Source organism: Malus sylvestris, chromosome 10 (genome assembly GCF_916048215.2).
Source record: "Malus sylvestris chromosome 10, drMalSylv7.2, whole genome shotgun sequence".
NCBI classification, from domain to species: domain Eukaryota; kingdom Viridiplantae; phylum Streptophyta; class Magnoliopsida; order Rosales; family Rosaceae; genus Malus; species Malus sylvestris.
The window spans coordinates 19,058,534-19,071,711 of record NC_062269.1 but is presented as its reverse complement, the minus strand read 5'-3'; the positions used below and the strand labels follow the sequence as shown (position 1 = coordinate 19,071,711).

Here is a 13,178-nt window from a genome sequence, read left to right as displayed (position 1 = left end):
ATTTGTTATGTGACAACCTGTCCCTAATTCTAAGCTTTATAAATTTTAAATTAGTGATTTTACGAAAATGCCCTTGAGGCAAAGATTTTGACTTTCGTTGACCATTAGTTAGAGAGACGTAGAACTTATTCTTTTGGCGTATCCTCGTAGTACTCATCACTATGAACGAATAGGCGAAAGCCGTTTGCAAGTCCGGATTATAATGATATAGTTACAAACGTTTGAAATTAGTTATTTAAAGTTCAGTTAAATAAATTGAACTAGCAACCCGTTTGTGACCCGGTTTGATTCCGGGAAAATCATGCTATTTTTCTCATTGAATCACCACACTCAATCACCTGCAAATCACTCGGTGGACTCCCATCCACCATCTCAGCCCAAAAACAGAGAGTTTTGGTTCCAATTTCGTGAAGGCCGATGCATGGCTTGGTGGGTACTAGGCGGTGATCCACCCATTTCTGAAACACTTACCTTTAATCACCACCACCAAAACACTTCTCTGGAGGTTAGGAACAAAGCCCAAACAATTTTATGGGCGGTGGTGTTGCGGATTGATCGAATTGAAGAACACCCAATTCTAGGTTCCGGCGGGTTCTTGGCTATTTGAAGCTTTTCCCGCCCAAATTGGACTTGGCCATAGGTATGAAACTTGCTCTACTTGTTGAGATCTTCATTCTTGTAAAATTTGAGAATTTTTAGAAATAGTTGATTTTCCGACGAGTAGGGGCGGCCGACCGCCGTGTGTGGCGGCGCATGGGCCGAGGTACACCCTGACCTTCCTAAGCTAAGTTTGATACCCCAATTCCAGAGGTGAAGTCCGATTGATGAAATCTCATCGTTTGAACATAGTTTTGATAGAGACCGCTACTTGATCCTTGTATGAATTGACAATCCGACCTTTGGATCGTCACCAAACTTTAATACGTTATAGTATGTAATATTTGAGGATATTACAAACTTACAGATTTGGAATCCGACATACAGATCTTCCCGAATTAGATTTGTTAGTTCATAAAATAAAACGTTAACCGCCAATTGAATTTGCAATTGGTGGATATCCAACTGTTGGATCATAATGAAACTTTAGTATGATGTTTTAGAAGCATAATGTGGATCTTTGGAAATTACGGATCTGAAATCTGTGATGCGGATCTTCCAGATCGAGTTATGTAGGGTTGTGGACCTTACCGTCGATCTTTGACCGACGATTGACTTTTGGTCAATGGGTCTCAAATCATTCTAGAACGTCTTTAGGGATATGTTTTATGTAAGTTACGTGTTCTATCGATAAGAATTCTGAGATGTGACTAAATATTTGTTTTAGGCGACGATCGTTCGTGACGCCTCGATATTCGTGCTAGGGAGTTGTAGCGTCGACCTCAGGTGAGTGGGTCTTTTTCATTTTTATAGTGTGTGTGTGTGTGTGTGTGTGTATATATATAAACTTTATAGTTTCCACAAAGCTTTGAACTGAGTTATGTATATCATGCCATGATTAAATAATGTTATATTTAAAATGTTGCATTATTAAGAAATCGTGAAATGCCAAATGATCTTACGGTATGTGTAGGTAAGTTCAGGTGAGTTTACTTTGTGATTAATGTTGCATCATATTAGCATGCATATATTCATTTAGAGCTTATCATGGCTACACTTCGGTATTACTGCTTCTGCCCAGGGCTAGGGCCAGCCTTCACATGATTGTTCACCTCCCGCATCGCACGCTCTCCTTGGATCCAAGTCTGGTGCCAGCCTGTCGTACATACCACAATAGGCAGTTCCGACTTGTAGGTGACCCATGAATTATAGCACATCTTTCACGTGATCGTAGCACTTGAGCGTACATATTTATACTAGCCTGTCGTATAGGTCACATTAGGTGACTCTGACTCATGTGCTAGCCTAGATTGATGAGCTATAGGTTTAGTCATATAGGTCACGTTAGGTGACTCCGACTGGCATACTATTTTATATTGGTTTCACACTTGGCTTACATTTATTATTGCTGAGATATTATGACATGGCATACTTCAGTTTTCACTGCTCTTGTGCATTGGTTTTTATACTTACGTAGCAGTATTATTTTATGGAAATTATACATGTTTTACGGCGAGGGGTTATAACATTTTCAAAAGGTTTTTTTTTAAACTTTATTTTCAGGCCCACTCACCCTTGTTTTTCGCCCCTCCAGGTTCTTGTAGCAGAGTTTTCATACTGACAAGGATTATTGGCAAATCTTGTGTAGACGATTACCATTGATGGTATAATTCTCACCTTGTTTTATTGTAATGTACTTATGCTCTGTCATCATGTGTGAATTGGGTTCATTCTCGTTCACCGCGCACTCTTATATTTAGGCACTTTTAGGTTTAAATTTATTCACATTTTCCACATCACTACACTTTATGGCTTCGTCACCTTCCAGGTGTCAGCCAAACATAACTTAATTCGGAGTCCTAGTGGACATTCCGGATCAGAGTGTGTCAGTTTGGTATCAGAGCATAAGTTGGGCAGTATTGCATTCATCACACGCATGATGTAAGCATTCTAGGTTCTTGAGCCTAATTTTTGAATATTGCCACATCGTCGAATCACGAAAAATGTGTTAGCTTTTCCTAAGTTTTGGGCAGTTTTGTCGACTTGTCGACATTTTAGAAGATCACTTTGGTGAACACCATAGAGTTAAAGCGAAGAAATTCGCTGCCAAAGAAAGGTGTAAATTTGAGGCAAGTTGATGGCCCTAAAGTAGGGCTAATGTATCGATAACTGTGTATCACTGGAGACTGTACCAATCATTTCCATCACTATTCTTCGACCATCAGTACTAAACCTTTCGAGATTAGAAATCAAAAATAATTTTGATTCCTTGGCAGTATCCGTTAGAGTACCACCTATTAGAATTCCTACGAAGTCTACTCTCGTCAAGACTCTAGAAATGTCTTGTGTGACGATGTGGTGCTACAGTGGTAGCACTTAACGAAAGAACATCTTGGAACAATCACTTTTGATCCCTAATAGCACTAATCTTTCCAAACGCAGTAGTGATCATTTCGGATCGACTTTCATTTAAATCCGTCCTAAAGTAGATTATTAGAAATTCTTTTTTGGCCTTAGGACGTTCTTGCCAACACTAGTTTCCCGAGTTTCTTTTGCTGATGTATTCGTCATTTCGACGAGCATAGGCACAGGTGTATAAGATGTTATACCTACGGTCAATAGAAATCCCTGAAATAGTAAGTATTTTCTCTAGAATTAATGAAACCACCTCATCGGACTAGTTCCTTTCCAATTGTCTAAAGCCAGCTATTTGAGCGGGCTATAGCCTGTAATCAGCCTATGGTGGCACTATTAATTGATGATAATGTCTGATATCCAAACGTTGTTAACCAGTATTCAGACGGTATGATTTCTGATACCGGACACATGCTAGTATCTGGGAGTGATACCCTTATGCCAGAACACCGGTTCACAGTTTCGGGGTGTCGAACAATATCAAAATATCGTATATGCTTTAATTAGCGGCGCGACTGATAGACTGATTAACAGTGACTACTTGAGTCGAAGACACTAAATCGTGGAAACTTAGGAGCATACTTTGTACCAAGATAGTAAACTCGTGGTTATGTTAACTGTATTACTCATTTAGGTACTCAAAACTTCTTCGACTAGCCACCTCTCGATCACTTCCACAAGTAGATAGTAGAATCGAAATACGAGATGATATCTCACTGTTAGAGTGATTTGAGTATCAAGAAACTATGAAGACATTTTAATTCGTGTTGTAGAGTTGGTAAGTAGTATTGTACGTTTCAAGGACGAATACCTTTGGCGGCATTTCCCAAAATTTTATTTGGGAAATCATCAAATGGTGAAGTGAAGTACATCATCGACCCACTTCCTAGTATTACAGCAATTTCCCTTGCTCATATTGAACGTTCCCGACATCATTGAGAAACTTAGTTATAAAGTTTACCAATTAAGAACTTACCTAACCCAGGACTAAACACCTTATCTTGGAAACCTCAAACTTACTTGCAAAGGAGAAAGATTGAATCTTAGGGTCATACCTAGATTCTAGCAACTTCCTCGGGTGACGGAAAAAAAAAACCGTTATCCCCTACTTCTAGTTGATGGTCTAGCCAACCCACCTTTGTAACTTTAGTTTTCTTCCATAACCTGATGAATTTGTAGTAGCCTTGTCGACGACTTACTTACCTACTCCAGTGACGAATCTAATCTTTAGACATCGACAGTCAGCTTTATATCAAATTCCTCAACTGTTAACTTTGATTAAATTGGTACTTTTCTAAGGAGACGTGATCTCCACAGACGATATTCCTTTCTTTTTCCAAAAAACATTGTAGCAGAAGAAAGTATATAAAAAGTCACTGAACACCTACAATTGCACTATCGTGTATTACCCCGGTAGTGCAAACATAGTCACTGAACACCTTTAGCTTGTCCTATCCCCTTTCAATTGGAATTCACAATTATTGTTTTGATGTTACCTGTGAGATATCAATAAATTGTTTGCATGATAATAATCACTTCCTGTATCAGTATAAGGGTGGGAAATATCACCATAAGCTTCCAATACAAGGTATAATGTACATTTGGAGTTATGATGATGTTTCAGTGACCATCGACCTACACGACAAGGTAACCCACTTTCTATTGGTTCAGAGGGACCACATTTTAAACCACTTGATAAAATTCCTCATTCTTGAAATTATCAGATTTCTTGGGCGTTTAGACTAGTGTCTATTCTGATGGGGATTCCATATGTACCTCTTTGTGCTGGAAGGTATTCTAGTCAATCTTGGGTCTGTGTCTACCCTATTACACTTTGTATTATTTTTGAAATAGACAAACGGTCTAAAGGAGTTGCTCAGACATTGACATTTACCCGTGATCATTAATTTCTCAATCACCTAACAAATACTCTGCTAAACGCGTCTTAACCGTTGGTGATTGAATGTTCCAAAAGCTACAGTTGTAGTGAGATGTCATGCATTAATTTCAATTACCTTGTATTCTAGATTTGTTGGACTTGTTTGACCTTCAAATTCTTGATTGTTCTTATTGGCGTAGTTTTGCTAAACTCGAGGGAAATTCAATATGAACTTGCTTACTATGGCGTTATGAACTGCATTATTAGATTATGTGGTGTGTATGTCGCTACTATATCTCACCGTGACACGTGTTTCATTTCCAAGTCTTAGGAAGCTTTCTTGATGGCCATGTGCATTAAGCTTTGTCATGTACCGCATTTCACCCTCAAACTAACGGCTAATCTGAATGAACTATTCGGACCTTAGAGGACATATTGCTTTTGAATATTTTACAATTTTAGCTAGTCATGGTAGGCACTTACCTTTGTTAGAGTTATGTGTAACTGTGGTTACGTTTCTGGTCTGGCTATGGTATTGTTTGAGCCTTGGTATAAAGATTTTACGCACGGTACATGTTTGACAGATAAGTATTGCGAATAGGTATTTGAATAATAGAGATTTCGAGATAGAAACTTTTATGATATTGACAGTGTTGCCCGAGAGGGTAGTGCGTGAACGCAGTCGATGCTTGTGTATTTCCCAATGGGGGCATGTGTATTTCTCTAATTCTAAGCTTTATAAATTTTAAATTAGTGATTTTAGAAAAATGCCCTTGAGGCAAAGGTTTTGACTTTAGTTGAGCATCAGTTAGAGAGACGTATGACTTATTCTTTTAGCGTATCCTCGTAGTACTCATCACTACGAATGCATAGACGAAAGCCGTTTGCGAGTCCGGATTATAACAATATAGTTATAAACGTTTGAAATTAGTTATTTAAAGTTTAGTTAAATAAATTGAACTCCCACCTTGTGGGAAGACTGACCAATAGATTAAAGGGTAAGGACCAATCAAATGAGAGAGAAGCAGCCAATTGGGAAAAATGAGAGAAGGGTTTGCTTCCCGTCAACCTATGCACTTCCACGACCAACCCGTTTATGAACCGGTTTGATTCCGAGCAAATCACGCTATTTTTCTGGTTGAATCACCACCCTCAATCACTTGCAAATCACTCAGTGGCCTCCCATCCACCATATCAGCCCAAAAACAGAGGGTTTTGGTTCCAATTTCGTGAAGGCCGACGCACGGCTTGGTGGGTACTAGGGGCGATCCACCCATTTCTGAAACACTTACCTTCAATCACCACCACCAAAACACTTCTCTGGAGGTCAGGAACAACGCCCAAATAGTTTTATGGGCGGTGGTGTTGCAGATTGATCGAATTGAAGAACACCTAATTCTAGGGTTCTGGCGGGTTCTTGGCGATTTGAAGCTTTTTTAGGCCAAATTGGACTTTTCCATAGGTATGAAACTTGCTCTACTCATTGAGATCTTTTTTCTAGTAAAATTTGAGAATTTTTAGAAATAGTTGATTTTTCCGGTGAGTCAGGGCGGCCGACCGCCTTGTGCAGCGGTGTGTGGGCCGAGGCTCTCCCTGACCTTCCTAAGCTAAGTTTGATACCCCAATTCCACAGGTGAACTCCGATTGATGAAATCTCATCTTTTGAACATAGTTTTGTTAGAGACTGCTACTTGATCCTTATAAGAATTGACGATCCAACCGTTGGATCATCACCAAAATTTAATACGTTATATAGTATGTAATATTTGAGGATATTAGAAACTTACGGATTTGGAATCCGACTTAAGGATCTCCCTGAATCGGATTTGTTAGTTCATAAAATAAAACGTTAACCGCCAATTGAATTTGCAATTGGCGGATATCCAACCGTTGGATCGTAATGAAACTTTAGTATGATGTTTTAGAAGCATAATGAGTATCTTTGGAAGTTACAGATCTGATATCTGTGATGCGGATCTTCCGGATTGAGTTATGTAGGGTTATGGACCCTACCGTCGATCTTTGACCAACGATTGACTTTTGGTCAATGGGTCTCAAATCATTCTAAAACATCTTTGGGGATGTGTTTTATGTAAGTTACGTGTTCTATCGATAAAAATTCTTAAATGTGACTGAATATTTGTTTTAGACAACGATCATTCGTGACGCCTCGATATTCGTGTTAAGGAGTTATAGCACTAACCTTAGGTGAATGGGTCTTTTTCCTTTTTATAGGGTGTGTGTGTGTGTATATATATATATAAACTTTATAGTTTCCACAAATGCTTTGAACTGAGTTATGCATATCATGCCATGATTCAATAATGTTATATTTAAAATGTTGCATTGTTAAGAAATCGTGAAATGCCAAACGATCCTACGGTATGCGTAGATAAGTTCAGGTGAGTTTACTTTGAGATTGGAATTATTGCATCATATTGGCACGCATATATTCATTTAGAGCTCATCATGGCTGCACCCCGACATTTGTGTTCCCGCCTGGGGCTAGGGCCAGCCTTCACGTGATTGTTCACCTCCCGGACCGTACGCTCGCCTTGGATCCAAGTCTGGTGCCAACCTGTCATACAGACCACAATAGCTGGTTCTAACTCATAGGTGACCTGCGAATTATCGCACAGCCTTCACGTGATTGTAGCACTTGTGCGTACATATTTATGCCCAACCTGTCGTACAGGTCACACTAGGTGACTCCGACTCGTGTGCTAACCTAGATTGATGAGCTACTGGTCCAGTCGTACAGGTCACGTTAGTGACTCCGACTGGCATACTATTTTATATTGGTTTCACACATGGCTTACATTTACTATTGTTGAGATATTATGACATGGCATACTTTAGTTTTCGCTACTCTTGTGCATTGGCTTTTATACTTACATAGTATTATTATTTTCTAGAAACTATACATGCTTTACAATGAGGGGGTTATAACGTTTTCAAAAGGTTTTTATTAAAACTTTATTTTCAGACCCACTCACTTTTATTTTTCGCCCTTTCAGGTTCTAGTAACAGAGTTTTCGTGCCGGCGATGATTATTGGCAAATCTTGGTGTAGACGATTACCATCGATGGTATAATTTTCACCATATTTTACTGTACTGTACTGTACTTATACTCTGCCATCACGTGTGAATTGAGTTCATTTGAGCTCATAGTGCACTCTTATATTTAGGTACTTTTAGGTTTAAATTTATTCACATTTTCCATATCACTACACTTTATGGCTTCGTCACCTTCCAGGTGTCAGCTAACACAGCTTGATTCGGAGTCCTAGTGGACATTCCAGGTAGGGGTGTGTCATGTTATATGTAAAATGTACCATTTTTTTATATATAAAATCTATTCAATTTTTTGTAATCCATTTTTAAACTTATATGGGTACATTTTTTTCTTTTGATTTGAGAATATATCCATATTAAGTTTAATCGAAGAAATTTACTAATATTATTAAGCCTAATATCTATTACTTTTTTTGTGTGGTTTTGAAGAATGTACCCATGTTTTGGTACAATAATATATATATATATATATATATATATATGGGATAGGATCAAAGGACAAATATTTTTACAAATACTTTTACACTCTATTTAAGCCTTTCGATTACATGACATCCAATGGTTCTTACTTATTCATTAAATGACATGAATGCTTATTTGGATTTTAACTAATATTAAAGATAAATAAAACTGAAAAAAAACATAAAATCTGAACTAAAATTAAAAAAAGGAAGAAACCCTAGTTTTACGCAGTCCTCCGTCTCCTCCTCTGTAGAAATCGCAACTTACCCCTGCTCAACCTACAAGCAGAGACCCAGTTCGGTTAGTAGAGACCCTCATGCTCCATAGTTACCAAATGTTCCATTCACAATCAAGAACTTGAGAATGCTATGTAAACAAATATGCAATGATTTAATGATTTGGTACAAATGAAGAACTAATGGGATTGAAATTTTTCTACAGGTACCATGAAAAAACTAGTTGTTACATATAATGCCCCACCAATTTATTTCGGAATTTACATTTACGGCTAGGCCAAAAATGTCATAGTTACCCTTTATGTTAATAACCATTCTAACTTTTCTTTTGTAACAATTTTCCACTAAAATTTAATCTCATTTATTTTATGGCTGTATCTAACTTCTCGTTAGACTGCCTACGTACCATTTGGAGGGATCAAGCCAATCGTAGTTCAACAACCGTAAGAGAAATTGAACAAACCCTACTTAGTCACACATTTACTTAATACTCAACAAAGAATTATATATACATAACCAGGTTCCACCAATTTCTATAATTCCTCTATCAAGTCCAACATGAAAAAAATTAACCAAAGATCACCCAAAATCCAAGGTGAGGCTCATAGCAAGCCTACTTATCAACTTAAACCAATTCTTTGCCACTTTAGTTACAAGTTTAAAAATCCACACAAATTCATCCAACTTACACCAAGAACTTAACATAAATTAACTCATCTATTAGAACCAAAAAGAAAATATTATAGGGTTTCTTGGGTTCTCACCTCCAAACTCCTCCAAAGTTGTTCATCAATCTGCCACTTCGCTACTATGCTCTTAAATCAAGTTCATAACCATGAATCCTCAACAAGAACCCCGAAATTTCAAGTTAAACACTTCAATCTCAAACTTGTTTGAAAATGAAACTTGGAATTCGAAAGATCCACTTACATATCCTGGAATTGCATGATGAGAGGAGTATTTTTCTCTCTTGGGTCGAGACCCATATCCAGCGAGGTTGGCCAGAATCTGTGAAAAACCCACGAAAACCGTCGAAACTTCTAGGCTTCAATATATGAGCACGCTTGGTTTCAGCCTATGGTTTTGGCATCAAATTGAAGAAGGCTTTGGTATGAATACATAGCATTCGACCGTGCGTGATTTCGTTGCTGTATGAGAAAGTTATCATTTTTGGAGTGAAGAAGAATTAAGGGGGAGAAGAACACAGTAGCCCCCCCCCCTTGCTGCATTTGCCAACCGGGGAAAGAAAAAAAGAAGAGAAGTCTTTGGCTTCTAGAATACTCCCTACCAAAATTACCATTTTGTCCCCTAACTTTGCTTGTTCATATCTTATTTGTTATAACTCCGTTTTACGAATGGTTTTTTGCCTATACGCTCGTAGGGTCGCCCTCTATTTACATATATATCAAGAAATACGATAAAATATATGAGGATAGAATACGTGATCATATAATTACATTAACCAAATTGGGGCATTTTCATCATTTTCCACTTAACGAAAAATTATACGACATAAATAATCAGAAAATTCGAATGTGGGATTTTTTATTTTTCCCATTCGAATTTCATAACCATGAATCAATTTATTTTCGATTTTCTCCACATATTCATAATTATGAATATCAAATTCATATACTTAAATTTTTCAAGGTATACATTCGACCCCGACTAAAATAAATTTCGTCCTCGAGATTTCAATCATTGAGTGAGGATAAGGTATTTAAAACCAATCCGCAGTACCGTCAATATTGAACGGAATCAAAATCTTATTCTATAATTTCATTCATATCCTCACGTGAACCAAACTAACCATATTAATCATATAGCCATAAAATATGCGTGCGTCATCAGTTCCGTCCACAATATCAAATTCAACCAAATTTGCAATTACGAGCTTTCCCCCATCAACCCTTTTCCTCAAATGTAAAAAAAAGTCAAAGAAAGACATTATACATGTCGCACAACTGGGAAATCTTTATCAGAGTGACACAATAGCTAGGTCACAGTTATTTCCTTCATTCTTTCACCCCTATATATTAAACCAATCATAGCCTTGGATTGTGATTTCATTCCCGTTCATGAAATCATCATGACTTTCATAAATATTAAAATTTCCAACCATAATTATCATTGGCCATAAGATTTTAAAATTTGTAGCCATAATCATCATTGGCAAAACAATGATTTCTACCATCGATTAACGAAAATGGGTTAAAATTACTCCCACCATTCCATTTATTGTGAATAAAATCATAAACTCAGTAATTTATTGTGAATAAAATCATAAACTCAGTATACGAGTTTATTCAAGCTCAAAATAAAGAAATCAACAAATAAATCATCGTGATTCTCACCCATATACTCAGATTCCCAGCCACATTTATTGGCAGAATAAATATAAGAAATTCTAGCCATACACATTGGCAAAATAAATATCAAACATCAAGCTGCAATCCTCATTGGCTAAATAAATATTAGAATTTCAAGCCAAACGATCAAAATTGGCAAATCAAATATTGGAAATTCTGGCCAAAATCATTGCAATTTCAAATTACAATTACTCACCATCATTGGCAACACAACAATTTCATCACCTTTTTCTTTAATCTCAATAAGTGACTAATAAACTAGAAAGGATCATAATATACCTGGCAAATATACCTTCCCACACATACTCATCACATTCATAGTTCATTCTTGCAACCCACACATGGAGCTTTCTCCCGAAAATATTGGGCCTTTGTTACCGTTCAACCATTTCTCCACATTCTATCGGTCATTTCGCCCAATTCCACACCCAAGGGCCCTTTTTGCCCCCAAATCAACATTTACGGGCCTTTTCCTCCCAAATCAACATCCACGGGCCCTTTTTGCCCAATTCAACATTTCTCAATTGCACATGTATAAAACGACTTTTCCATCTACTTGTGACAATTTCACAATCATCTTAACGTTCAAAATTTTCATAATGCATAACATAATATCAACCCAATTCAAGATTAATCCGAGACTTTAATCAAGCGCTCATCTTTGAAGCTATAACATGAAACACGACATTTTAAAATTTTTCTACTCCCATTCAATTCAATTCAATTCAATTCATTGTGATTCACACTTTACACTTTCCACATAAATTCCTCATTATTCATAGAACTTATGAAATAATTCAGTATCAATGAAATTCATAATTCACTTCCACAAACTCAATAATTTCTCACATTGTAAGGTAGGATAATTTGCTTTGATACAATTTGTAACGCCCCGCCAATTTATTTTGGAATTTACATTTAGGGGTAGGCCAAAAATGTCATAGTTACCCTTTATGTTAATAACCATTCTAACTTTTCTTTTGTAACGATTTTCCACTAAAATTTAATCTCGTTTATTTTATGGTTGCATCTAACTTCTCATTAGATTGCCTACTTACCATTTGGAGGGATCAAGCCAATCGTAGTTCACCAACTGTAAGAGAAATTGAACAAACCCTACTTAGTCATACACTTACTTAATACTCAACAAAGAATTATATATACATAACCAGGTTCCACCACTTTCTTATAATTTCTCCATCGAGTCCAACATGAATAAAATTAACCAAAGATCACCCAAAATCCAAGATGAGGCTCATGGCAAGCCTACTCATCAACTTAAACCAATTCTTTGCCACTTTAGTTACAAGTTTAAAAATCCACACAAATTCATTCAACTTACACCAAGAACTTAGCATAAATTAACTCATCTATTAGAACCAAAAAGAAAATAAGATAGGGTTTCTTGGGTTCTCACCTCCAGACTCCTCCAAAGTTTATCAATCTGCCACTTTGCTACTACGCTCTTAAATCAACTTCATCACCACAAATCCTCAACAAGAACCCCGAAATTTCAAGTTAAACACTTCAATCTCAAACTTGTTTGAAAATGAAACTTGGAATTCGAAAGATCCACTTACATAACCTAGAAGTGCATGATAAGAGGAGTATTTTTCTTTCTTGGGTTGAGACCCATCTTCGGCGAGGTTGGCTAGAATCGGCGAAAAACCCACGAAAACTATCGAAACTTCTTGGCTTCGATATATGAGCATGCTTTGTTCCAACATATGGTTTTGGTATCAAATTGAAAAGGGTTTTGCTATGAATACATAGCCTTCGACCGTGCGTGATTTCGTTACAGTATGAGAAAGTTATCATTTTTGGAGTGAAGAAGAATTAAGGGGGATAAGAACACAGCCCACCCTTGCTGCATTTGCCAATCGAGGAAAGAAAAAAAGAAGAGAAGCCTTTGGCTTCTAGAATACTCCCTCAAAAAATTACCATTTTGCCCCTAACTTCGCTTGTTCATATCTTATTCGTTATAACTCTGTTTCATGAACGGTTTTTACCTACACGCTTAACACACCCCGACCCAAATTGAGGCATGTTGACCATTATGTGAGGGTGATGTAGCCATGTGTGCGGTGTGGAAGTGATAGTAATATAAAAGTGTGAGCAAACAAAAACCAAACTAACTAATTTAC

At 37.1% G+C, this 13,178-nt stretch overlaps 1 long non-coding RNA gene across 2 annotated transcripts; it reads right to left on the bottom strand.

Moving 5' to 3' along the window:
* Positions 1–8,497: 8,497 nt before the first annotated feature.
* Positions 8,498–12,856, bottom strand: LOC126587450 (uncharacterized). Of its 2 annotated transcripts, none has more exons than XR_007611073.1 (3): positions 12,760–12,856; positions 9,430–9,740; positions 8,498–8,707 (listed from the first exon to the last, which is right to left on the bottom strand). It is a non-coding gene; the product is annotated as an uncharacterized LOC126587450 (long non-coding RNA). The 2 variants fall into 2 exon arrangements; XR_007611074.1 differs by lacking the exon at positions 12,760–12,856 and having other exon boundaries at positions 9,430–9,507; positions 9,596–9,862.
* Between the last annotated feature and the right edge of the window lie 322 nt (positions 12,857–13,178).